At 53.5% G+C, this 24144-nt stretch overlaps 1 protein-coding gene across 1 annotated transcript in view; it reads left to right on the top strand.

Annotated features, from left to right (window-relative positions):
• LOC116955065 (uncharacterized) overlaps positions 1–4043 on the top strand; it is a 33537-nt gene extending 29494 nt beyond the window's left edge. The window contains exon 15 of the transcript XR_012929752.1: positions 1–4043. The gene's annotated coding sequence lies outside the window, so the exon portion shown is untranslated.
• Positions 4044–24144: the final 20101 nt, after the last annotated feature.

The following is a 24144-nucleotide window of genomic DNA, read 5'->3' as shown; positions in this document are numbered from 1 at the left end:
CGTCTTGTCAAGCGCGGAGCTACAACGACGGCCGTGACGACGAGGAGGAGGAGGAGGACGGCGGTGGGATTGGGGCGGCGGTCGTCCGCCCCCGCGCACATACACACACACACGCGTGTGTGTGTTCCCGCACACACACACGCGTGTGTGTGTTCCCGCACACACGTGTGTGTTCCCAGACCCGATCCCCCCCCACCTGAACCTGAATCCGGCCCTAACGTTAAACCCTTATCCAACCCGGGCCCTAATCCTGGTCCTGACCCATAACTGTGACCCCCAACATTGCGGCTCACCCCGACCCAAACCAGAACACTTGCGTTAACCCCCTAACCCTGGATGCAAGTGACCCTCATCTCAACCCTTGCTTGCTTTTACCCAAACCCCAAACCTGGCCTTAACGCTAACCCCAAACGCGACCCTCACACTGATCCTGCCCATTGCCCCCCGCTCTGACATGCTGCCCCCCCCCCCCCCCAGAGCCCCTTGGGGAGTGACACCGAGCCCCGTTGAAGCACAGTCGCACATAGCACGCGGTCAATGCATCCCCCCCTGACCTGCCAGCACCTGCCAGCACCTGCCATCACCTGCTGGGAGATCTCTGGTGGGGGGGGGGGTAGGGTTAGGGGTCAGGACGCGTTGGCATGGCAGGGCTGCCCTTTGGCTGATGAAACTCGTTCTGCGGGGCCGGTTCCGTTGTGCCCATGTGTGAGATTTTATCGGTCGCTGTACAAACGAAACCAAGTGTTCACTGCTGTGTGTGTGTGTATAATAATTATTATTGTTGTTATGATCGTTACTAGTTCTATATCGTCATTGATTTTATTAGCGATGGAGATTCTAGCGTTGTGCTTGTGTTTAAACGAGACGCGCGCGTTTTTAAGTGTGAATGTAAACGGTTCGTGTGTGTGTGTGTGTACGCGGCCAAGAGGGAAAACGCCTCCCATCGCTCCCTCATTGTGGGTAAACTTTGTAAAGATGCTGGGCAGCCCGGAGATGGGTACACTTTGTAAAGATTCTGGCCGGCCCGGAGATGGGTACACTTTGTAAAAATTCTGGCCGGCCCGGAGATGGGTACACTTTGTAAAAATGCTGGCCGGCCCGGAGATGGGTACACTTTGTAAAGATGCTGAGCAGCCCGGAGATGGGTACACTTTGTAAAAATGCTGGCCGGCCCGGAGATGGGTACACTTTGTAAAGATGCTGGCCGGCCCGGAGATGGGTACACTTTGTAAAGATGCTGGCCGGCCCGGAGATGGGTACACTTTGTAAAGATGCTGGCCGGCCCGGAGATGGGTACACTTTGTAAAGATGCTGGCCGGCCCGTAGATGGGTACACTTTGTAAATATGCTGGTGGGCATGGCTAGCTCTGTAATGGGTACACTTTGTAAAGATGCTGGGCAGCCCGGAGATGGGTACACTTTGTAAAGATGCTGGCCGGCCCGGAGATGGGTACACTTTGTAAAAATGCTGAGCAGCCCGGAGATGGGTACACTTTGTAAAGATGCTGAGCAGCCCGGAGATGGGTACACTTTGTAAAGATTCTGGCCGGCCCGGAGATGGGTACACTTTGTAAAGATGCTGAGCAGCCCAGAGATGGGTACACTTTGTAAAAATGCTGGCCGGCCCGGAGATGGGTACACTTTGTAAAAATGCTGGCCGGCCCGGAGATGGGTACACTTTGTAAAAATTCTGGACGGCCCGGAGATGGGTACACTTTGTAAAAATGCTGGCCGGCCCGGAGATGGGTACACTTTGTAAAGATGCTGAGCAGCCCGGAGATGGGTACACTTTGTAAAGATGCTGGCCGGCCTGGAGATGCGTACACTTTGTAAAGATGCTGGCCGGCCCGGAGATGGGTACACTTTGTAAAGATGCTGAGCAGCCCGGAGATGGGTACACTTTGTAAAGATTCTGGCCGGCCCGGAGATGGGTGTACACTTTGTAAAGATGCTGGCCGGCCCGGAGATGGGTACACTTTGTAAAGATGCTGAGCAGCCCGGAGATGGGTACACTTTCTAAAGATGCTGGGCAGCCCGGAGATGGGTACACTTTGTATGGCCGGCCCGGGGATGGGTACACTTTGTAAAGATTCTGGCCGGCCCGGAGATGGGTACACTTTGTAAAGATGCTGGACGGCCCGGAGATGGGTACACTTTGTAAAGATGCTGGCCGGCCCGGAGATGGGTACACTTTGTTAAGATGCTGAGCAGCCCGGAGATGGGTACACTTTGTAAAGATGCTGAGCAGCCCGGAGATGGGTACACTTTGTAAAGATTCTGACCGGCCCGGAGATGGGTACACTTTGTAAAGATGCTGAGCAGCCCAGAGATGGGTACACTTTGTAAAAATGCTGGCCGGCCCGGAGATGGGTACACTTTGTAAAAATGATGGCCGGCCCGGAGATGGGTACACTTTGTAAAGATGCTGAGCAGCCCGGAGATGGGTACACTTTGTAAAGATGCTGGCCGGCCCGGAGATGGGTACACTTTGTTAAGATGCTGAGCAGCCCGGAGATGGGTACACTTTGTAAAGATGCTGAGCAGCCCGGAGATGGGTACACTTTGTAAAGATTCTGGCCGGCCCGGAGATGGGTACACTTTGTAAAGATGCTGAGCAGCCCAGAGATGGGTACACTTTGTAAAAATGCTGGCCGGCCCGGAGATGGGTACACTTTGTAAAAATGATGGCCGGCCCGGAGATGGGTACACTTTGTAAAGATGCTGAGCAGCCCGGAGATGGGTACACTTTGTAAAGATGCTGGCCGGCCTGGAGATGTGTACACTTTGTAAAGATGCTGGCCGGCCCGGAGATGGGTACACTTTGTAAAGATGCTGAGCAGCCAGGAGATGGGTACACTTTGTAAAGATTCTGGCCGGCCCGGAGATGGGTGTACACTTTGTAAAGATTCTGGCCGGCCCGGACATGGGTACACTTTGTAAAGATGCTGGACGGCCCGGAGATGGGTACACTTTGTAAAGATGCTGGCCGGCCCGGAGATGGGTACACTTTGTAAAAATGCTGGGCAGCCCGGAGATGGGTACACTTTGTAAAGATGCTGGCCGGCCCGGAGATGGGTACACTTTGTAAAGATGCTGAGCAGCCCGGAGATGGGTACACTTTGTAAAGATGCTGAGCAGCCCGGAGATGGGTGCACTTTGTAAAGATGCTGAGCTGATGCTGGCCGGCCTGGAGATGCGTACACTTTGTAAAGATGCTGGCCGGCCCGGAGATGGGTACACTTTGTAAAGATGCTGGACGGCCCGGAGATGGGTACACTTTGTAAAGATGCTGGCCGGCCCGGAGATGGGTACACTTTGTAAATATGCTGGTGGGCATGGCCAGCTCTGTAATGGGTACACTGTAAAGATGCTGGCCGGTTTGGAGATGGGTACACTGTGTAAAGATGATGGCTGGCCCAGAGATGGGTACACTTTGTAAGATGCTGGTGGGCATGACTTGCCCTGTAATTGGTACACTTTGTACAGATGCTGGCTGCCACGGACATGGGTACACTTTGTAAAGATGCTGGTGGTTACAGCCCTTCAATGGGTACACTTTGTAAAAATGCTAATGGGCGTGGCCACTCATGCTGTGGGTTACACTTGGTAAAGATACTGGTGAGAGTGGCCGAACCCTCGTGTTGGGCGGGGCCGGCCCTCGTAATGGGCGGGGCCTGCCCTCGTGATGGGCGGGGCCACACCCGTGATTTGGGTACACTTTGTAAATGTGCTGCGCCCCACGCTCGTCCTCGTGGTTTAAGGCGCTGATGTCAATGCTGCCCAGTGAGGCCCCGCGACACCCAACGCAAAACCGACTTATTTTTGGTACGAAATCCGTGGTGGTACGTGGACAGAGTGGACCTCCGTCCGCCCCCAGCCCCAATCTGTTAGACTTGGTACAGCCCCTACGGGGGAGGGTGGGGGGTCCAAGCTTAGTGAGATCTCAGTGAGAGACAGGACTGTACCAATTGTTAAGTTGGCAGGGGGGGGGAGGTCATGTCCGCCGTAACTCGTGCACTTGATTAAATCACTCATCACCACACTCTTGTTTTGCTGTGTGGATTATCTCTCTCGTGCGCGCACACAGTGACCGAGGGTCCACTAACGTTCATAAACCACCTCTTTATCCCCCGGTGCTGTTTGCACAGTTATGGTTGAGTCAATCTAGCGGAGGCCCGGAGCACGTTCAGATAACAGGTCCCTGCAGGGTGGGCTGGTAGGAACATTGGAATTTTGCGCAATTTTATGGCATTGCTACTTCCAAATGTTGGGAGATTTCACTTCGTTAAAGTATTGAAAGGGGACGGACGGACGGACACATTAATCTATTGCAGGCTGGTACACTCAGTTTACAACTTTGTTCCTACCAGGATAACTTGCAACTGATGTTGACCGAGATCACGGATCGAATCCAGGGCAACGGACTATCGGCGCAGTGCGTGAATCGCTGTGCCCCAATGCCTCCACAACAACAACAACAACCGCCATTCGCCACTCAGTGGCGGTGACGTCACCACGACACTTGTGCCAGGCCATGTGCACCATGCCTTTATTCAGGAAGGCCTCATTGAGTCTCAAGAATCGTTTTCAGGAGGCTTGCTGCTATCTTGGGAAACCAATGGCGCTGTAGCCGAAGGGGTGACACTCAGCTGATGGCCTATTTTTAAATATACCGTGATGTAGAGAAGTCGGGTCCCCTTCTGATCACTCGTCTTTCGCCACTACCGTGGCTATTGTTGCTATGATCTTCACTCCTAGCTTCCTCCACACACGTTCAGGACTCGGTTCTACCACTCTTCAACTTCGTCCAGGCTGTTTTAGGGGCCGTCCATAAATGACGTCACGCACCTGGGGGGTGTGGTGGGGTCAGACATTTGTGACGATGTGTGACGAGGCGGGGTGGTTTTGAGAAATGTGACGTCACATCAAAATGCGCAACTTTAAATAAATATAGACAACACGTTCTACTTAATTGAATATACTTTTTAATAAATGTTTTCTCCTACAACATCAGAGTGTAGCGCCACATTAAATACGCACTACAATGACAATAGTTTAAAGCGATTTGAAGCATGTTTTACATATTTTTGGGGGGGGGCAGAGCTTTGTGACGTCATATTTGAGGGGGGGGTCTGACTTTTTGTGACGCCGTGTGACGATGGGGGGGGGGGGGTCAAAAATCGTTCAAAATCGCGTGACGTCATTTATGGACGGCCCCATAGTAGGTCCACCCACGCCACCGCCACACAAATCGATTCATGAAATCTCCGATTCTGTGGAATCGCTCGTCGCGCACTGTGTGATGAGACAACAACCCACGTGGTGTGAGTGTTGCGGTGTGGGGGGGGGGGCTCACTGAGGGGAGGGAGGGAGGGGGTGAATCTCGTGACCGTGACGTGTCCGACTGCCGGAGCGCGTGACCGGCGCGGGGGAGGGGGGCGGAGAGGGGGGAAGGGGCGGGGCTGAAGGGGGAAAGGGGCGGGGCTGAAGGGGGAAAGGGGCGGGGCTGAAGGGGGAAAGGGGCGGGGCTAGAGGGGCGGGTGGGGGTTAACCCCCAGGTGAGTCCCTCTCGACTCGCACAGCTCACAACAGATCCACGGGGTGACTCACGAGACGGCTTGGCTGGCTCGTGGCTCGCTTTCACTCGCACACCGCAAGCTCACAAGCGCACAGACTCACACACAGACTCAGACTCACACACAGACTCACACACAGACTCAGACTCACACACAGACTCACACTCCCACACAGACTCAGCCTCACACACAGACTCACTCACTGGCACACAGACTCACACTCCCACACAGACTCACACTCCCACACAGACTCACAAGCGCACAGACTCAGACTCACACACAGACTCAGACTCACACACAGACTCAGACTCACACACAGACTCAGACTCACACACAGACTCACACTCCCACACAGACTCAGACTCACACACAGACTCACTCACTGACACACAGACTCACACTCCCACACAGACTCAGACTCACACACAGACTCAGACTCACACTCAGACTCACACACAGACTCACTCACTCCCACACAGACTCCCACACAGACTCCCGCACAGACTCAGACTCACACACAGACTCCCACACAGACTCACACACAGACTCACACTCCCACACTCACAACTCGCCCGCAGACCACGACTCCCGTCTCCCTCGATCGCCCCCTTCGACCTCTCCACCACCGGGAAGAGAGCGAGCGAGCGACACCTCGTCACGACCAAAGTGAGCAAGTGAGCAGGTGAGCAAGTGAGTAGGTGAGCAGGTGAGCTGGTGAGTAGGAGAGCAGGTGAGCTGGTGAGCAGGTGAGCAAGTGAGCTGGTGAGCAGGTGAGCTGGTGAGCAGGTGAGCAGGTGAGCTGGTGAGCAGGTGAGCAGGTGAGCAAGTGAGTAGGAGAGCAGGTGAGCAGGTGAGCAGGTGAGCTGGTGAGCAGGTGAGCTGGTGAGCAGGTGAGCAGGTGAGCTGGTGAGCAGGTGAGCAGGTGAGCTGGTGAGCAGGTGAGCAGGTGAGTAGGAGCGCAGGTGAGCAGACAGCGCGGAGGGTGGGTGGCTAACGTGGTTGGACACAGTGTGGTGGTGGACAACAACAATGAACTCGCCTGCTAGCGTGAGATCATTGTTGTTGTCCAGACGGTTTGTGTACCTCGGAGGTGGCAACCGCAGAATTTGTTTGTTTACCACAGGCCCAAAACTGTCAGCGGTGGTGGTTGAACACAGCGTGGTGGTGGTTGTGGTGGTGGTTGTGGTGGTTGAACACATTGTGGTGGTGGTGGTGGTTGAACACAGCGTGGTGGTGGTTGTGGTGGTGGTTGTGGTGGTTGAACACAGTGTGGTGGTGGTGGTGGTTGAACACAGTGTGGTGGTGGTGGTGGTTGAACACAGTGTGGTGGTTGTGGTGGTTGAACACATTGTGGTGGTGGTTGTGGTGGTTGAACACAGTGTGGTGGTGGTGGTGGTTGAACACATTGTGGTGGTGGTTGTGGTGGTTGAACACAGTGTGGTGGTGGTGGTGGCTAGGACAGTCAATCTGGTAGAGACTGAATACTCAGCATGCCAGGAGGAATCAACGAGCGAAGTTCACTGGGACAGTCACCACGGCAGTCGCTACGACCAGGTTCCTGTGTGTTCTGCAACATCAGCCACGGTCTATCCACTGCTCGATGAAGGCCTCCCCACGCCGTCTCCACTCCCCAGGGCCCAGTGCTGATCTCGCCCATCTCACTCCTGCCGCGGGAGCCGATTTCACCGCTCCATCTCCGGCAGGCGGCGCTCCCCTATTGCGCGTTCCCCTCCCTCCCCTTGTGGCTGTCATTCCCCCACCAGTCTCGACCACCGCACATCGACCGTTCTCCCCCATGTGGCCGTGACGCATCCTGCCCAAGCTCGCCCCCTCTTCTCCCTCGCGGTGGTGAGATGTTGACTACCTCGCCCGGTATGCAGGAGGTCGTGGGTTTTCATCGCGACCCTGACGCCTGCTGCTGTATATTTGGAGTTTGCGTCTCTCTCCGTCGTGAGATGTTAACTACCTCGCCTGGTGTACAGGAGGTCGTGGGTTCGATCCCGACCATGACGCCTGCTGCTGCTGTATATTTGGAGTTTGCGTGTCTCTCTCCTCGTGTTTCGCGTGGATTTTTCTCCGGGTCCTCCGGGTTTTCCCCGCCACGTTTAGAATCAACGTCGCGCGTTCGGAGCGTTTGACTGCTCTAAATTAAAACGCGATGAGCCACTTCGTTGAGCTGACATTTGTGGCCAGGCCGCTTCTGACAAAGAGATAAATATAGCTCAGCGGGGCCCTTACCTGGTCAAATAAAAATAGAATTAAAGAGAAATCGTGCACCTATGCATGCTTCTTCGAACAGACTGTTTCACGCGGCATCTGTGTGTACTCGAGCAAAACCTTGGATCCACGATATTTTGTCGATGAGAGCTCCCCCCCCCAGACGTTCAAAACCGGTCCAGAGTTGTCTGGCTTGCAACCTCGCGCTGCCGATGCTCCTGGGTAAAGAGTGTGGAGTTGCCGGTCTGGGGAGCCACGGGTTGCTGGGGTCGGGGCAGATGTTGACGGGCGTGAAGACTGGACGGCGCTCTCTAACGCTGTCTCGCGCTCTCTCACGCTCTCTCACGCTCTCTCACACTCTCTCTCACACGCTCTCTCACTCTCTCTCTCACACTCTCACACACAGTCTCTCACACTCTCTCACACGCTCTCTCACACTCTCTCACACTCTCTCACACTCTCTCTCTCACACTCTCTCACACTCTCTCTCACACTCTCACGCTCTCTCACACTCTCTCTCACACTCTCTCTCACGCTCTCTCACACTCTCTCTCACACTCTCTCTCACACTCTCTCACGCTCTCTCACGCTCTCACACTCTCTCACACACTCTCTCTCACACTCTCTCACACTCTCTCACACTCTCACGCTCTCTCACACTCTCTCTCACACTCTCTCACACTCTCTCTCACACTCTCTCTCACTCTCTGTCACACTCTCACACTCTCTCTCTCACACTCTCTCACACTCTCTCTCACACTCTCACTCTCTCACGCTCTCTCTCACACGCTCTCTCTCTCACTCTCTCTCACACTCTCTCACACTCTCTCACACTCTCTCACACTCTCTCACGCTCTCTCTCACACTCTCTCTGAAACGCTCTCATCCTCTCTCTCACACTCTCTCACGCTGTTTCTCACACTCTCTCTCACACTCTCTCTCTCTCACACTCTCTCTCTCTCACACTCTCTCACACTCTCTCACACTCTCTCACACTCTCTCTGAAACGCTCTCATCCTCTCTCTCACACTCTCTCTCACGCTGTCTCTCACACTCTCTCTCACACTCTCTCACACTCTCTCTCACACTCTCTCTGAAACGCTCTCATCCTCTCTCTCACACTCTCTCACGCTGTCTCTCACACTCTCTCTCACACTCTCTCTCTCACACTCTCTCACACTCTCACACTCTCTCTCACACACTCTCTCTCACACTCTCACACTCTCTCACACTCTCTCACACACTCTGTCACTCTCTCTCACACTCTCTCTCTCACACTCTCACACTCTCTCTCTCTCACACCCCCTCTCTCTCACACGCTCTCTCACACTCTCACACTCTCTTTCACGCTCTCTCACACTCTCTCTCACACTCTCACACTCTCTCTGACACGCTCTCATCCCCTCCCTCTCTCACTCTCTCTCACTCTCTCACACTCTCTTTCACGCTCTCTCTTTCACGCTCTCTCTGACACGCTCTCTGACACTCTCTCACACTCTCTCTCACACTTTCCCTCACACTCTCTCTCACCCTCTCTCTGACACGCTCTCATCCTCTCTCTCTCACACTGTTCTCACACTCTCTCACACTCTCTCTGACACGCTCTCATCCCCTCTCTCTCACTCTCTCTCTCTCACACTCTCTCTGACACGCTCTCATCCTCTCTCTCACACTCTCTCATCCTCTCTCTCACACTCTCTCACACACTCTCTCACTCTCTCACACTCTCTCACACTCTCTCTGACACGCTCTCTCACACTCTCTCACACTCTCTCTGACACGCTCTCTCACTCTCTCTGTCACACTCTCTCTGACACCCTCTCATCCTCTCTCTCACACTCTCTATGAAACGCTGTCATCTCCTCTCTCTCATCCTCTCTCACACCCCCTCTCTCTCTCACACACTCTCTCACACCCCCTCTCTCTCTCACACCCCCTCTCTCTCTCACACACCCTCTCTCTCTCACACACCCTCTCTCTCACACCCCCTCTCTCTCTCACACACCCTCTCACCCTCTCACGCTGTCCATCTCGCACTCGCCTTGTTTACTGAGCTCACCTTTGCCCGCCAGTGTTAACGTCACGTGGCGCGTGCCCAGGTGATTTATCTGAGTGGTCACATGACCCAACCCTCCACCTCTTCCCCCAAGAGAGAGATACGAGAGAGATATGAGAGAAAGATAACAGAGGCTCAGGGGTTAACAATTGCCGTGTCGAGACTGATGGTCTCAGCCCAGTCACCAATGACTCACACAGAGAGACCCATAGACCCACACAGAGACCTGCAGACTCACAGAGATACCCAGACTAACATAGAGCCCCACAGACTCGCACAGAGAGACCCACAGAATCGCACAGAGACCTGCAGACTCACAGAGATACCCAGACTAACATAGACCCCCCACAGATTCACACAGAGACCTGCAGACTCACAGAGATACCCAGACTAACATCGACCCCCACAGACTCGCACAGAGAGACCCACAGACTCACACAGAGACCTACAGACTCACACAGAGACCTGCAGACTCACAGAGATACCCAGACTCACACAGAGAACCCCCACAGACTCACACAGAGACCCATACACCATGGTGGTTAAATCTTGACTTTCGTGACTGCAGGAATTCATAATCTTTGAGTCTTTCGGTGAAGCCACGTAGATAGAAAAAATAACACAAATCATAATCGCGACGTTTCGATCGCAACACGAGCAATCGTCTTCAGGTGAGAAAAAAAGTCGTGATTTAGATTTTTTGCTATTTTTTCTAGCTACGTGCCTTTACCGAAAGACCCAAAGAATACCATGGTGGTTGTTTGACCATACTTCACCGTAACCGTGGAGCATGTTAATATCAATTAGTCTCGTGCCCATATTTGTCTATTTCCTTACGCGGATTGTTTTACACAACGCATCAGCCACACGCAACGTTCTTCTGCGAGTGCATCCCATTAGCGGCGTTGGTTCGGTGCAGGCAAAAACTCTGAACCGGTTTCGACATTCAGGTTCTCATCAGCAGCACAGTCAGGGTTGGCTTGAACCAATGTTGGCAGACTGCCCCATGTTTCTAAGCAAGGACCGGTTTCGACATTCTGCCTCTCATCAGCAGTTGGACTTGCTTGTACAATGCTAAACTTCCCCATGTTTCTAAGCAAGGACCGGTTTCACCATTCGGTGTCTCATCAGCAGCAGAGTCAGGTTGGCTTGAACCAATGCTAGTGAACTGCCCGACTATTTACAGTGAAGGGACCCCTTCTCTGTGAAGAAATGGGACCTCGTTCAACTGAACGCCACGGGCAACGCAATTCAACACTGTCACTGAGGCCTCTCCCGACAAGCATCTCCATAGCATTGATGTATGCACGTTGAACTTCTTTCATCCGTAGCTCAACCATGCTTATCGGAGGTGCGACCACACTAATGATGGTGGCCTTCATCCAGCCGTGGATAGACCGTAGCTCTGTCTTGCGAGTTGCGTTGTTCTTTGAATATTGTATCGTTTTTCTGTCTTGTACAGCGTTGTTGGATGCAGTATTGCATGAACGATGTATGTGTAATGACGACTTCACACACTTCTCTTGAGATGGCACTTTATTGAAGACACGTTCACTTGACATCAGGCGGAGACCCCACTGCAACAGTCCCGAGTCTCCCGTGCATCTCCCCCTTTTATACTGGCCGAGGCCACGCCCCCCTTCTCGATCATTCTCGCTGACTCTGGACGCTCGCACCACCGGCAGACGCTACCGTCTTTCTTCACCTGACCACGCTCCCTTCTCGGATCATTCCCATAGTCACCAGTCCCTTCGCACTCACAGCTGACTTCCCTGTCATTACCTCCCGTGGCCACTAGTCCATTCGCACTGCAGGCTGACTCCCCTGTCATTACCTCCCGTGGCCACTAGTCCATTCGCACTGTAGGCTGACTCCCCTGTCATTACCTCCCGTGGCCACTAGTCCATTCGCACTGCAGGCTGTCTCCCCTGTCATTACCTCCAATGGCCACTAGTCCATTCGCACTACAGGCTGACTCCCCTGTCATTATCTCCCGTGGCCACTAGTCCATTCGCACTGCAGGCTGACTCCCCTGTCATTACCTCCCTTGGCCACTAGTCCATTCGCACTGCAGGCTGACTCCCCTGTCATTACCTCCCGTGGCCCACTAGTCCATTCGCACTGCAGGCTGACTCCCCTGTCATTATCTCCCGTGGCCACTAGTCCATTCGCACTGCAGGCTGACTCCCCTGTCATTACCTCCCTTGGCCACTAGTCCATTCGCACTGCAGGCTGTCTCCCCTGTCATTACCTCCAATGGCCACTAGTCCATTCGCACTACAGGCTGACTCCCCTGTCATTATCTCCCGTGGCCACTAGTCCATTCGCACTGCAGGCTGACTCCCCTGTCATTACCTCCCTTGGCCACTAGTCCATTCGCACTACAGGCTGACTCCCCTGTCATTACCTCCCGTGGCCCACTAGTCCATTCGCACTGCAGGCTGACTCCCCTGTCATTACCTCCCGTGGCCCACTAGTCCACTCACAGCGCACGGAGGCTCTACTGTCATTACATATGTACAACATGTAATTATATTATTAGTGTCAAAGGGACACCAACCGTTGTCCTCCCCCTGCTGGCCCCTTCCTGTTTACCCGGCTGCCGAGACAACGCCTGTCCGCCCGCTGCGTTGCACCCCAGCTCGTTGCTGTTGTTCGCTTGCCCACGCCGAGCCGCGCGTGCCCAGCCCGGCTGCCACGCTGTGAACCCACCGCGACGTCGCCAACGACGTTACAGCCCGTTGGGCCCGTTGGGCCCGTTGAGTCCGTTGTGTCCGTTGAGCCCGTTGTGTCCGTTGTGTCCGTTGTGTCCGTTGAGCCCGTTGTGTCCGTTGTGTCCGTTGTGTCCGTTGAGCCCGTTGTGTCCGTTGGGCCCGTTGTGCCCGTTGTGTCCGTTGAGCCCGTTGTGTCCGTTGGGCCCGTTGTGCCCGTTGAGCCCGTTGAGCCCGTTGTGTCCGTTGTGTCCGTTGTGTCCGTTGTGTCCGTTGTGTCCGTTGAGCCCGTTGCGCCAATGCGTGCGCCCATGATACCCGTGTGACAGTTCGGAAATCGAAATCGGAATAATTTATCCTCGAGAAATCTTGATGAGCCGTGAAGCTCTTTTTTTACAGATGACTAGTAACACAGACAGGCCCCCCACATTCATCATTATTATTATAACTAGCTATCCGCATGTCCTTTGGACGCCTCCGTGCCAGCCAGCCAGCCAAACTTTTATTCTCATGTTGAGCCCTGTCTCTCTCCACCCTTCTGGATGTTTGTTGAACTTCCTTCGGAGCTGCGGGGGAAGGAGATCTGTACTGTACATCGCAATTGATCTAAATTTCTCACCTTGTCTCCATTTCTTCGTTTCTCTCCGTTTCTCAATTCCTCTGTCCTCCCTCCACTGCATCTCCCCCAACCCCGACCCCATCTCTTCCCCTTTCTCACATCCTCTCTCACACTGTTCGTGACATCACCACGCACGAAACCGGCTCACAGCTGTGGGTTGCGGCTGACATCATCACAGCGCACGCCTAAGAATCAGAATCTTTATACTGAAAGAATACAATGAGCTATAAAGCCTTTTTTTCACATGTCCAGTAGGAGCACGGGATCAGAACGTTACAACAACAAACGGTACAGAAACACGTTCGGAGTACAAAGCATAGAAAAGGTAAACAAATAGTTTTTTTTACAAATTGTATACAAATAACACTTAATTTTCCATCTTACCAGATAAAGCGCACTGAGCTATTAACTTGTTTTTCAGAAGCGACCTGGCCACAAATGATAGCCGAACAAAGTGCATTGTATAGCAAGCACCCAGTAAAGACAGAAATCCACTCGAGTTACCCAGCAGGAAAAAGAAAAAAACATTTCTTTCGAATATAGCATGAGGAATTGCAATTGTTTACCCAGCCAGGAAAGCCTCGCAGAGCCTCAAGACTTCAGGAGGGTCTTGCCAAGCTTACGCAGTCGGGGTAGGGGGAGGGGGGCGGGGCGCGACGCTTGCTGTCATGTGGAAATCCCGGTTGAGTAGGCGTTGGGGCGTTTTGGCCAAAAACAGCGCCATGGTGGCGAAATGTTAATTACCTCGCCCGGTATACATGAGGTTGTGTTGGGTTCGATCTCGACACTGACGCCTGTTGTATATTTGGAGTTTGAATGTTCTCCCCGTGTTGCCGTGGATCTTCCTCCCGGTCCTCCGATTTTTCCCCTCCGCATTTCGAATCGACATCGCGCGCATCGAGTATTTGGCCGTTATAAATGTCCACGCGATAAGCCACTTGGTTGAGCTACCATTGGTGATGGCCACGTCGTTTCTGAACGCCTCCCCCCACGCCATAGGTACAGTACGCCCGTGTGAGTGTGGGTCGAGCTCTCGGAGGACAACGAGAGAACCTGGGGGAAACCCACGCAGAACACGGGCAGGGAACTTACAAACTCCGCACAGATGGACGCCCGAGTCGGGAATGGAAACCAGGCAACCAGTGGTGGACACGGCGACACCCTGCCGCCCCCATTGCCAACACAACGTACGATTTAGTCCATGGCCCTGGTGCAGTGCTCTTCACCGGTTTGCAGAGGGGAGGCCGCTGTCGCCGATAAGACAACGTCGGTGTGAGGGTCGTCACGCATTTGAAACCATTTTGGGGGTTTGACAGCAGCACGTTTTGACATGTTGTGTATTGTTGGGGGGCCGCACGTCGGAGGCTGCCCTAAAAGCCACCAGGGGCCCGCCGGTGGCCCGCCGGGGGGCCTTGCAATGAAGAACACCGGGCTCGTGGCTTTCCAGAACAATGTTAGTCTGCAGCAGCGTTGTCGCAAGCCAGAACACCCTGGGCCCGGTTCTCGAGCTTCCGCATCTCGTCGGCAGAGTCAGGGGCGCAGAGTTCCGCTGGCGTGCACAGATGCCGCTATCGTTGAGGCCTTTACTGTCGGCCGTGGGTGCTGCCCTCTGTGACACACGTGGCGGCAAAACCGACAAGCGGAACAAAAACTGTAATGATGGGCGAGACGGGCGCTCGGAATTTACGCTGAGAGATGGACGGAGGAACCACGTGGATTTGAGGAAGTGCAACGGGCTCGTGAGGTCCGTGCAAAGTGCCGAGGAGGGCGAGTGGCCTCGGGCAGGACGCGTTGCGGCCGGGCGGGCGGCGATGTCCGGTGGTCGAGACTGGTGGCAGAATGACAGCCACAAGCGGGAGGGAAAGCGCACGCGAGACCAAAAGGCGCGAGCCGCCACGGAGATGGAGCGGCGAAATCGGCTCAAGCTGCACGAGTGAGATGAACGAGAGCAGCGCTGGGCCCTGAGGGATGGAGACGGCATGGAGAGGCCTTCATCCAGCAGCAGTGGATATGCCGTAGCTGACGATAGATGAAGATGACGACGACGACGATGTTGATGTTGTTGAGCCGTGTTTGCCGTCCCATCTATTCAGACGTGGTGCCGTGACGCCGCCGATTGAGGAGCGACCGGAGCGATGGCGGATGACCGCAAGCCGCTGATGGTGGGGGGCGAAGGTGGGGGGCCCCCGGCGTACGGGGCGCAGGGGCAAGGGCCCCCTGGTTACGGGGCCATCCCGCCTCCGGGGGGCTACCCCTACCCCCAGCCCTACCCCCCAGGTAACCAGCCCCACGCCCAACCGGTTGGGGGTTGGGGATGTCCTTGCACGGCGCCGCTCGCTGAACGCCTGCACATCTTACGCAGCCCAGCGGGGGAGCGCTTGTTGTAGAGGCTCGCGTGGTTCGAACCCGGTGGGCCGCCCTGGTCAGTACTCTGCGGCGGGTGTAAACCTGTGGATCTTTACCTGGGGTTGCACGCACCTGCTGTGGGTGCGAGATGCCCTCTCTGGGGTGCGGGACGTGGCCAGATATTGTTAGAAGGTAAATAATCGGGACGCAAATTAAGCACGGGCACATGAGCACAACTACTTTGTTTCATCAAACATGTATTTATTAACATTACGAACGCAACTTACGATTGAGAACCAAAGGGGTCCAAGGCTGCAGTAGAGGTTAAGAGCCATTGGTATAAACAATGCTACTCTGCGCCAGGTGATTCACTCGCGAGCGGACGTGAAAGATCCTTTGACGTCATTCGACACGAGCAGAGGGCCGTAAAGTCACCTGGTCGATGGCCAACTCGCTCCGGGCAGCTACTGAGAACCCAGCCATTGAGAAACCAGCCAATAGGGACCCAGCCAATAGGGACCCAGGCATTGGGGACCCAGCCAATAGGGACCCAGCCATTGAGAAACCAGCCAATAGGGACCCAGCCAATAGGGACCCAGGCATTGGGGACCCAGCCAATAGGGACCCAGCCATTGAGAAACCAGCCAATAGGGACCCAGCCAATAGGGACCCAGCCAATAGGGACCCAGGCATTGGGGACCCAGCCAATAGGGACCCAGCCATTGGAGACCCAGCCAATAGAGACCTAGCCAATAGGGACCCAGCCAATAGGGACCCAGCCAATAGGGACCCAGCCATTGGAGACCCAGCCAATAGGGACCCAGCAAATAGGGACCCAGCCATTGGGGACCCAGCCAATAGGGACCCAGCCAATAGGGACCCAGCCATTGGAGACCCAGCCAATAGGGACCCAGCAAATAGGGACCCAGCCAATAGGGACCCAGCCATTGGAGACCCAGCCAATAGGGACCCAGCAAATAGGGACCCAGCCAATAGGGACCCAGCCATTGGAGACCCAGCCAATAGGGACACAGCCATTGGGGACCCAGCCATTGGGGACCCAGCCAATAGGGACCCAGCCAATAGGGACCCAGCCAATAGGGACCCAGCCATTGGAGACCCAGCCAATAGGGACCCAGCAAATAGGGACCCAGCCTGTCGGGAACCCAGCCATTGGGGACCCAGCCCGCGAGGCCGCCACCAGGTGACCCATGCGTTCCTCTCTCCACAGGTTACCCTGGCGGGTCGGACGGGGCCTACCCTGCTGGACCCCCTGGCAATTACCCCCCCGGGCCCCCAGGCCACTATCTGCCTGGGCCACCGGGGTCCTACCCACCTGGGCCCCCATGTCCGGGCCCCTACCACCCCCCTGGGGCTGGTCCCTACCCCGTGATCATCAGTCAGCAGGCCCAGGGTGTGACCTCTGTGCTGGTCGTGGGTGGTTGCCCCACGTGTAGGTGAGTGGTGGTGCGAGTGCCCTCGCCTCGGCGTGTGTCCACCTTTGTTTTTGTGTCCGTGTGCGGGCAGTGGTAGCGTAGCGCTATGGATACGGCTCCCCGAGTTCGATTTCCGCTCACGCCCACCGCCAACGCCAGTGACGGTTATCTGAACCGGTACTGGGCCTCCCCTAGGTCGACTCGGCCTCAAACGAGTACCTGATGTGGTGTGTGAACATCGCTACTAGGGTGACAAAGGCACACCGTGTGTGCCGTGTGTCCTTACCGTGCATGCTGTGTCTCCGTGTGTGCTGTCAGGGTCGGAGTTCTGGAAGACGACTACTCCGTGTGTGGCATCATCCTCGCCATCCTCTTCTTCCCCATCGGCATCCTCTGCTGCCTCCTCATGCGCCGGCGACGCTGCCCCAACTGCCACGCCTCCTTCGAGTAGCGACGGGGGGGGGGCCCTGGGTGGGGGCGGGGGGGAGGGGTAGCACAGGGGTCCTGGAAGGGAAAGGTGGGGAGGCCCGGTGGGCTGAACCTCCGCTAAAACCACCGCGTAAGGGCTCGGCTGATTTGCTCGCCGTGCAATCGCCCGGCCGTGTCGCCTACCCGTCCATGCCTCCTTTGCACTGGCACAACCGAGCCGCTCCGGTGAGCCATGTCCGAGCCAGACCTGGGGGCCGGCGCGGCTCAGGACGTTGGCCCCGTTGTTTTTGCACTTTGCAGGGGGCCAAGCCGTGCCGCCGACGTCACACGCGCTCGAACGAGTTGGAGAAGCGTGTTGGTGACGACGCGGTGACGCCACGTCCCCACCGCGTACCGGCTGCCCGTCACGCGTGGTTGAACGTGTCTACTAGCCCTGGCCCTGCTTGGGCCCCGCCCCCAAGTCAGATTTAGATGCCCTGTGAGACCGGCGTCGCGCGGTTTGGTTCTGGTTCGGCTCGGCGAATAGCCCAGTGGGGAAAAAAAACATTCCTCCCGTAAGACCCCTCCACCCCCTTCCCCGCTAGCTTAACTCGGATTTTTGTGGTGGAAAATCAGCGTCATAGGCAGCACGTGCGGGGAGTGGGGTGGTTCGTTCAAAGGTCTCCCTGCCGGCTTGTGGCACGCCCTGGCACGGGGAGAGAGGGAGCGTAGCCCGGGCCGCCCCTGTCCCCGGCGCGCGTCACGTTCCTCGCGGACCGTGGTGGAAGGGGTCACCGGGTTCACATTCCGCACTCCGTGGTGGAGAAGGTTGGGGGATGGGGGGGCCCCTTTCTGCCTGCAGGTGGCGTGCGTTTTGTCTCGAGCGTTGATTTGGCTGCCACCGAGAGACAGCCGTGGCGACGACGCGCGGGTTTCACCGTCGTCGCCTCATTAATTTGCGTATGATTATTTAATCGTTTTTAGTCTAAATCCTGATGACGTAACGAACTCCTCCGTGATTGCAGCTGTAAATAAAGAAAAAAAACTGACATCCAAATGAACGACGGCCCGGCGGGATGTTTTCGTCCCCCGCAGCAAATCGGTAAACGCGGGCGATTTGGTGGCGCCACGTTTGCCATGTGCTTGGATCGGTTCGAGGCGTGTCCACTGCGTTGGTAGTACATCGACGATGTGGGGGGTGTAACCAGGTTAAGGTTACGGGGGCCCTAATTGTGCATTGCATATTGCAAGTTTTTATTTTTTTATGAGGTCATAAAATATATTGGCCTGCGTAAAATGAACACGTTTATTGGACTCGAGGTAAATGATTCAAACGTGAATCTCTCTTTTTTTTTTAAAGCACATTTTTTTTTTTATTTCCCCAGATTTTAGCTGCGTGGGAAAAGTCACGGATGCTGCCATCGTAATTGGCTGTTACTTCAATAAGATCTTGATTTGAAGCTTTCGTGACTGCAGGAATCCATACTCTTTGGTTCTTTCGGTAAAGTCCACGTAGTAGGTATAAAATAAATCACGACGTTTCGGGCGCAACACAAGCGTCCAACACAAGCGTCCACCTGATGATGGACGCTTGTGTTGTGCCCGAAACGTCATTTTTTATTTATTTTATACCTACGTGACTTTACCAAAGAACCTAAGATCTTCAGACGCCAAAATAAATACCTTTTTGCAAGGCAGCAAGTCTATATTAACCACACATACGTGTGGCAAAACATACAAACACGCTCTGATTATAACACATGCATTCTCCTTGAAACTGATTGGCCTACACCAGGGGTGGGGAACGTCCGGCCCGCGGGCCGTATGAGGGCCCCGCAAAATCATTTGGGTCTGGCCCTGCCAAGGCAACCGCAGGCGGGACTCGAAATTCAACAAATCTAGGAGCAAAACCTGGAAAAGCAGCTGCGAGTAGCGACAACGTCAATACCAGCTAACGTCATCGCACGCCTCACCAAAGAGAAACAGTTCCAGCCCATCGCATTAGGGGCGAGTTGATGAAATGTTTGACCAACTATAACGGGCTAATTTTTAAGTTGATAATTTTGTATGGCCCGCAAAAGATGTTCTAAATATCCAAATGGCCCTTGGCAGAAAAAAGGTTCCCCACCCCTGGCCTACACCAAAGACAGCCTTCTTTAAAGGCCTTATCTCACCGATGTCAGACCAGAGAACGCCAAAAGGGGAACGGTACAAAGACGATGCAAGTATCAGACCACTCCTAGCTCGGGTCGAGCAGTTATATCTACGGGACCTATTTTCCAGTGTCAAAATGATGAAAAATAAAAATAGCCTTTACCCTGTCTGGCAATACAAAGGAAGCCCTAAAGCCGGGCCTACAACACATGAAGGGGCCCAAGGCTATAGAAGTCAACCTCTCTCTACTCTTTGGTTCTATTGGGTAAAGTCACGTAGGTAAAAAAATAAAATAACAAAAATCACGACGTTTCGGCCACAACACAAGCGGCCTTCATCAGGTGAAGGGACGAGACTGTCTGGAAGACAGCACTGTCCTCACGACGTTTCGGCCACAGCACAAGCGGCCTTCACCAGGTGAAGGGACGAGACTGTCGTGAGGACAGCACTGTCCTCCAGGCCGCTTGTGTTGTGGCCGAAACGTCGTGATTTTTGTTATTTTATTTTTTACCTACGTGACTTTACCAAATAGAACCAAAGAGTATGGATCCTTGCAGTCACGAAAGCTTTAAATCTAGACTCTCTCTAGTCGCGAGGGTTACGTTTCTTGAAAGCGCCCGCGAATGCAGAACTTAACCTTGTTCAACGGGAAAAATTTGGGGTGGCTTCGGTGGCGGCTCTTGCCATTGCCACGATGTGGGGCTGTTGTGAATGACCTCTGATTAATACGGTGTTCTCGTCGTGCTATTGCCCTTCCCGCGAAAGTGATACAACGGTCTTCATTCCTTAAACAATACGAAACAAAACAACAAAGCCCTCAAATGCTGTCCCCAGATGACCCTCAAGTCCACGCAACCCCTTTCATCAATTCAAATGGAATATTTAGCAGTGACTCCACAGGATTCGTTACTAATCCTTCGTTCGGTGCACCTGCTGCCATTGCTGTTTCCTCCTAGAGCGTACGGGCCGTGTGAGCTGCTATATTTTCACAGTACAACTTCGCGTCGGAACATCGCAATGAATGAAGGGGGGGGGGGGCATCTCTTCTCGCTCGGACGCCTTCACAGCCGCCCCGAGACCTCCCCGGGACAGCAGAAACCAAGACTGTTGGCGTTGCAGCCGTTTCTAAAACTAACAAATTAAAAACGTCATCTTCGTTAGGCAATTCACGTTGAAAGAATCGTATTAAAACAAAATTTCAAAACGCAAAACAATGGAGAGAAATTTTTATTTTATTTAAAAAAATTACAACAATGCAATTTATAACGCGCGCAAAAATTTGCGGACGTAACGGCCGCAACTAAAGAGGCGCGGAGCCAAGCTCAAGAGTCACCCGAAGGCGTGGTTGTAGAGGTGAGTTTTTTTTAAGTGTCTCCTGAAGGAGACGTTCAAGGTGATGCTGCGAATGTGCAGTGGGATTGCGTTCCAGACTGTTGGGGGCAGCCACCGAGAAGCGGCGCATAGACGTGACCGTCCTGGGGTCTTGGTTATCAAGAGGAGGTCGTGAGCCGCACTGCAAAGGCATCTGCCGTGTGCTGTTGCTGCAAGTCGTCAAAATCATTTCTCGTCTCCAGCGACTTTGTGGGTGCAGCGCCTCAACGCCCGCTAGTGGACGAGCCGCGCCTGGATTGCTTTCGTGGTACACCGGTGAACATAGTAGGGGTCGGGGGGGGAATGATACATTTTGTATTATAATAATACAATTGACTTTTGATTTAAAGCTTTCGTGACTGCGGGGATTCATATTCTTGGTTCTTTCGGTAAAGTCACGTAGAAGGGAAACAATAAAATAATACAAATATTAAAAAAATTCTCACGACGTTTCGACTGCAACACCTGATGATGATTGCTTGTGTTGCAGTCGAAACGTCGTGATAATTTTATTGTTTTATATTTTTATTATTTTATTGTTTCCCTTCTACGTGACTTTACCGAAAGAACCAAGGATATGAATACAATTGACTTAAAGCTTTCGTGACTGTAGGAATTCATATTCTTTGGGTATTTCGGTAAAGTCACGTAGCTTGATTCTAGATTTGAAGCTTTCGTAACTGCAAGGATCCATACTCTTTGGTTCTATTCGGTAAAGTCACGTAGGTAAAAAATAAAACAACAAAAATCACGACGTTTCGGCCACAACACAAGCGGCCTTCATCAGGTGAAGGGACCAAAACTGTCCAGCGGACACTGTCCAACACAAACAAACGGCCTTCACCTGGTGAAGGCCGCTTGTGTTGTGGCCGAAACGTCGTGATTTTTGTTTTATTTTTTACCTAAGTGACTTCACGTAGATTGGTTCAAAGAAAATAAAATAAACTACGTTTCGATCACAACACAAGCGATCGTCATCTCCGTGACTTTACCGAAAAACCCAAAGAATAATGATACAATTAATAAAACATCATTAAGAACGATGTCTTTCCTTTTTTTTTGTATATCACCTTCGATGATGATTTCATTTGGACGCCGTCTTTCCGACAGCTCTCTGTTTCTTCACCTGAGGACGCGGCTGCTTGCGTTGTGGCCGAAACGTCGTGAGAATTTTTTTTTTATTTAAAAGCGGCAAAAGTCTTCCGGAAGATGAAAAAAAAACCCACCGCATTTCAACGCCGTTTTGGAACAACGCGGGCAGTCCTTTGCGAGTTGGCGTGGCCAAATCTTCCGCGGTCAATTTTCCACATTTTTTTTAAATTTCAGATTCTGCGCACACACTCCTCGGACCGGGTTGTCCGTGGTCTGGCCGCTCCACACGCACTCGCGAATAGCGAATTAGTATGCATTGAGTAAGGGACCGTCCATAAATGACGTCACGCACCTAGGGGAGGGGTGGGGGAGGGGTCAGACATTTGTGACGATGTGTGACGAAGGAGGGAGGGGGGGGATTTGAGAAAGGTGACGTCACATCACAATGCGCAACTTTGAATAAATATAGAATTGTTATAACAACACTAATTGTGTTATAACAGCACTCCTACAACATCAGAGTGCAGCGCCACGTTAAACACGCACTACAATGACAATAGTTTAAAGCGATTTGAAGCATGTTTTATTTTCAAAATGGAAATGTTTTTTTGGGGGGGGGAGGGGGGGCAGAGCTTTGTGACGTCATATTTGAGGGGGGGGGTATCTGACTTTTTGTGACGCCGTGTGACGATGGTGGGGGGGGGGGGTCAAAAATCGCGTGACGTCATTTATGGACGGCCCCTAACTCGTGACCCGCGAGGGTTTACTGCACTGACCCGTCCCCCTGTGTGTGCGTAACTCGCGGCGAATCAGATCGACTCGGCCACAAATGAGGAGCTGGTGCGGTGTTTAAACATTTACCACGGGGGAGACAAAGGCGGCCGGGCGCTGTGCTTGTCACCCACACGAGGCCGGCCTTCACATGTGCCGCTCGCTAACAGCAAACCTTGCCTCAACAGTCTGTTCAAGGCTATGGGGGAGGGAGCCGGGGTGATCTATGTCTTTGTATCTCGTGGCACGGTCGTGGAGGTCAGTGGGTGGGGGTGGGTAGGGGGGGTCACCGTGCCTCACCCCCGTGCCGAGGGGGTCACCGTGATGAACCCCGTCGGGGTGAACCTCCACTGGCACCGGGAAGTGAAGAAAAAAAAAACCATCTCCAGCAGAGCTCTTAAAAAAAAAACAATAACGGATCTCACAATTGCGAAATGCGTTCACGAGTGTCACGTGGAGAGCGATTAGCAACCGCGCGGGGCAGAGGGTTCACGCCGCCGTGAGATGTCGTGACACTCTGGGCCCAACTCGAGTTAATCCACCGCTATACTCTTTGGTTCTATTGGGTAAAGTCACGTAGGTGAAAATAAAATAACAAAAATCACGACGTTTCGGCCACAACACAAGCGGCCTTCATCAGGTGAAGGGACGAGACTGTCTGGAGGACAGCGCTGGAGTGAAAGAAGCCACGCTTAGGTCACGACATTTAAGCTGTGTGAGAAGAAAAAGACCACGCTTCTTGACAAAGGAATTAGCATAGAATTTAGCATTGAAATAGCTGAGCCATTGAAATCGTGATTTTTGTTATTTTATTTTTACCTACGTGACTTTACCCAATAGAACCAAAGAGTATGGATCCTAGCAGTCACGAAAGCTTTAAATCTAGAATTAATCCACCACTGCACCGAGGCCCCCCCCCCCGCACGCCAGCGTAGGTTGCTTGACCATACTTCACCACTGCCCGTGCGTTTTCGCGATTGGTGAAGAGCGGAAACGGCGGTGGAAATTCAGCGGTTGTGGGCGAGGCTCGGGTGCAAGTTAGGGGACGTCCATAAATGACGTCACGCGATTTTGGGCGATTTTTGACCCCCCCCCTCCCCCCACCGTCGTCACAAAAAGTCAGACCCCCCCCTCAAATATGACGTCACAAAGCTCTGCCCCCCCCCCCCCCCCCCCAAAATATAGAACATGCTTGAAATCGCTTTAAACTATTGTCATTGTAGTGCGTATTTAATGTGGCGCTGCACTCTGATGTTGTAGGATAAAACATTTATTAAAAAGTCTATTTAATTAAGTACAACGTGTTGTCTATATTTATTTAAAGTTGCGCATTTTGGTGTGACGTCACATTTATCAACTCCCACCCTCCCTCGTCACATCATCGTCA

The sequence above is a fragment of the Petromyzon marinus genome, chromosome 58, assembly GCF_048934315.1.
Source record: "Petromyzon marinus isolate PM22_M1 ecotype Great Lakes invasive population chromosome 58, UKy_Petmar_22M1.pri1.0, whole genome shotgun sequence".
NCBI classification, from domain to species: Eukaryota; Metazoa; Chordata; class Hyperoartia; order Petromyzontiformes; family Petromyzontidae; genus Petromyzon; species Petromyzon marinus.
The sequence above is the reverse complement of the archived record's forward strand: the minus strand, read 5'-3'. Positions and strand labels throughout refer to the sequence as shown.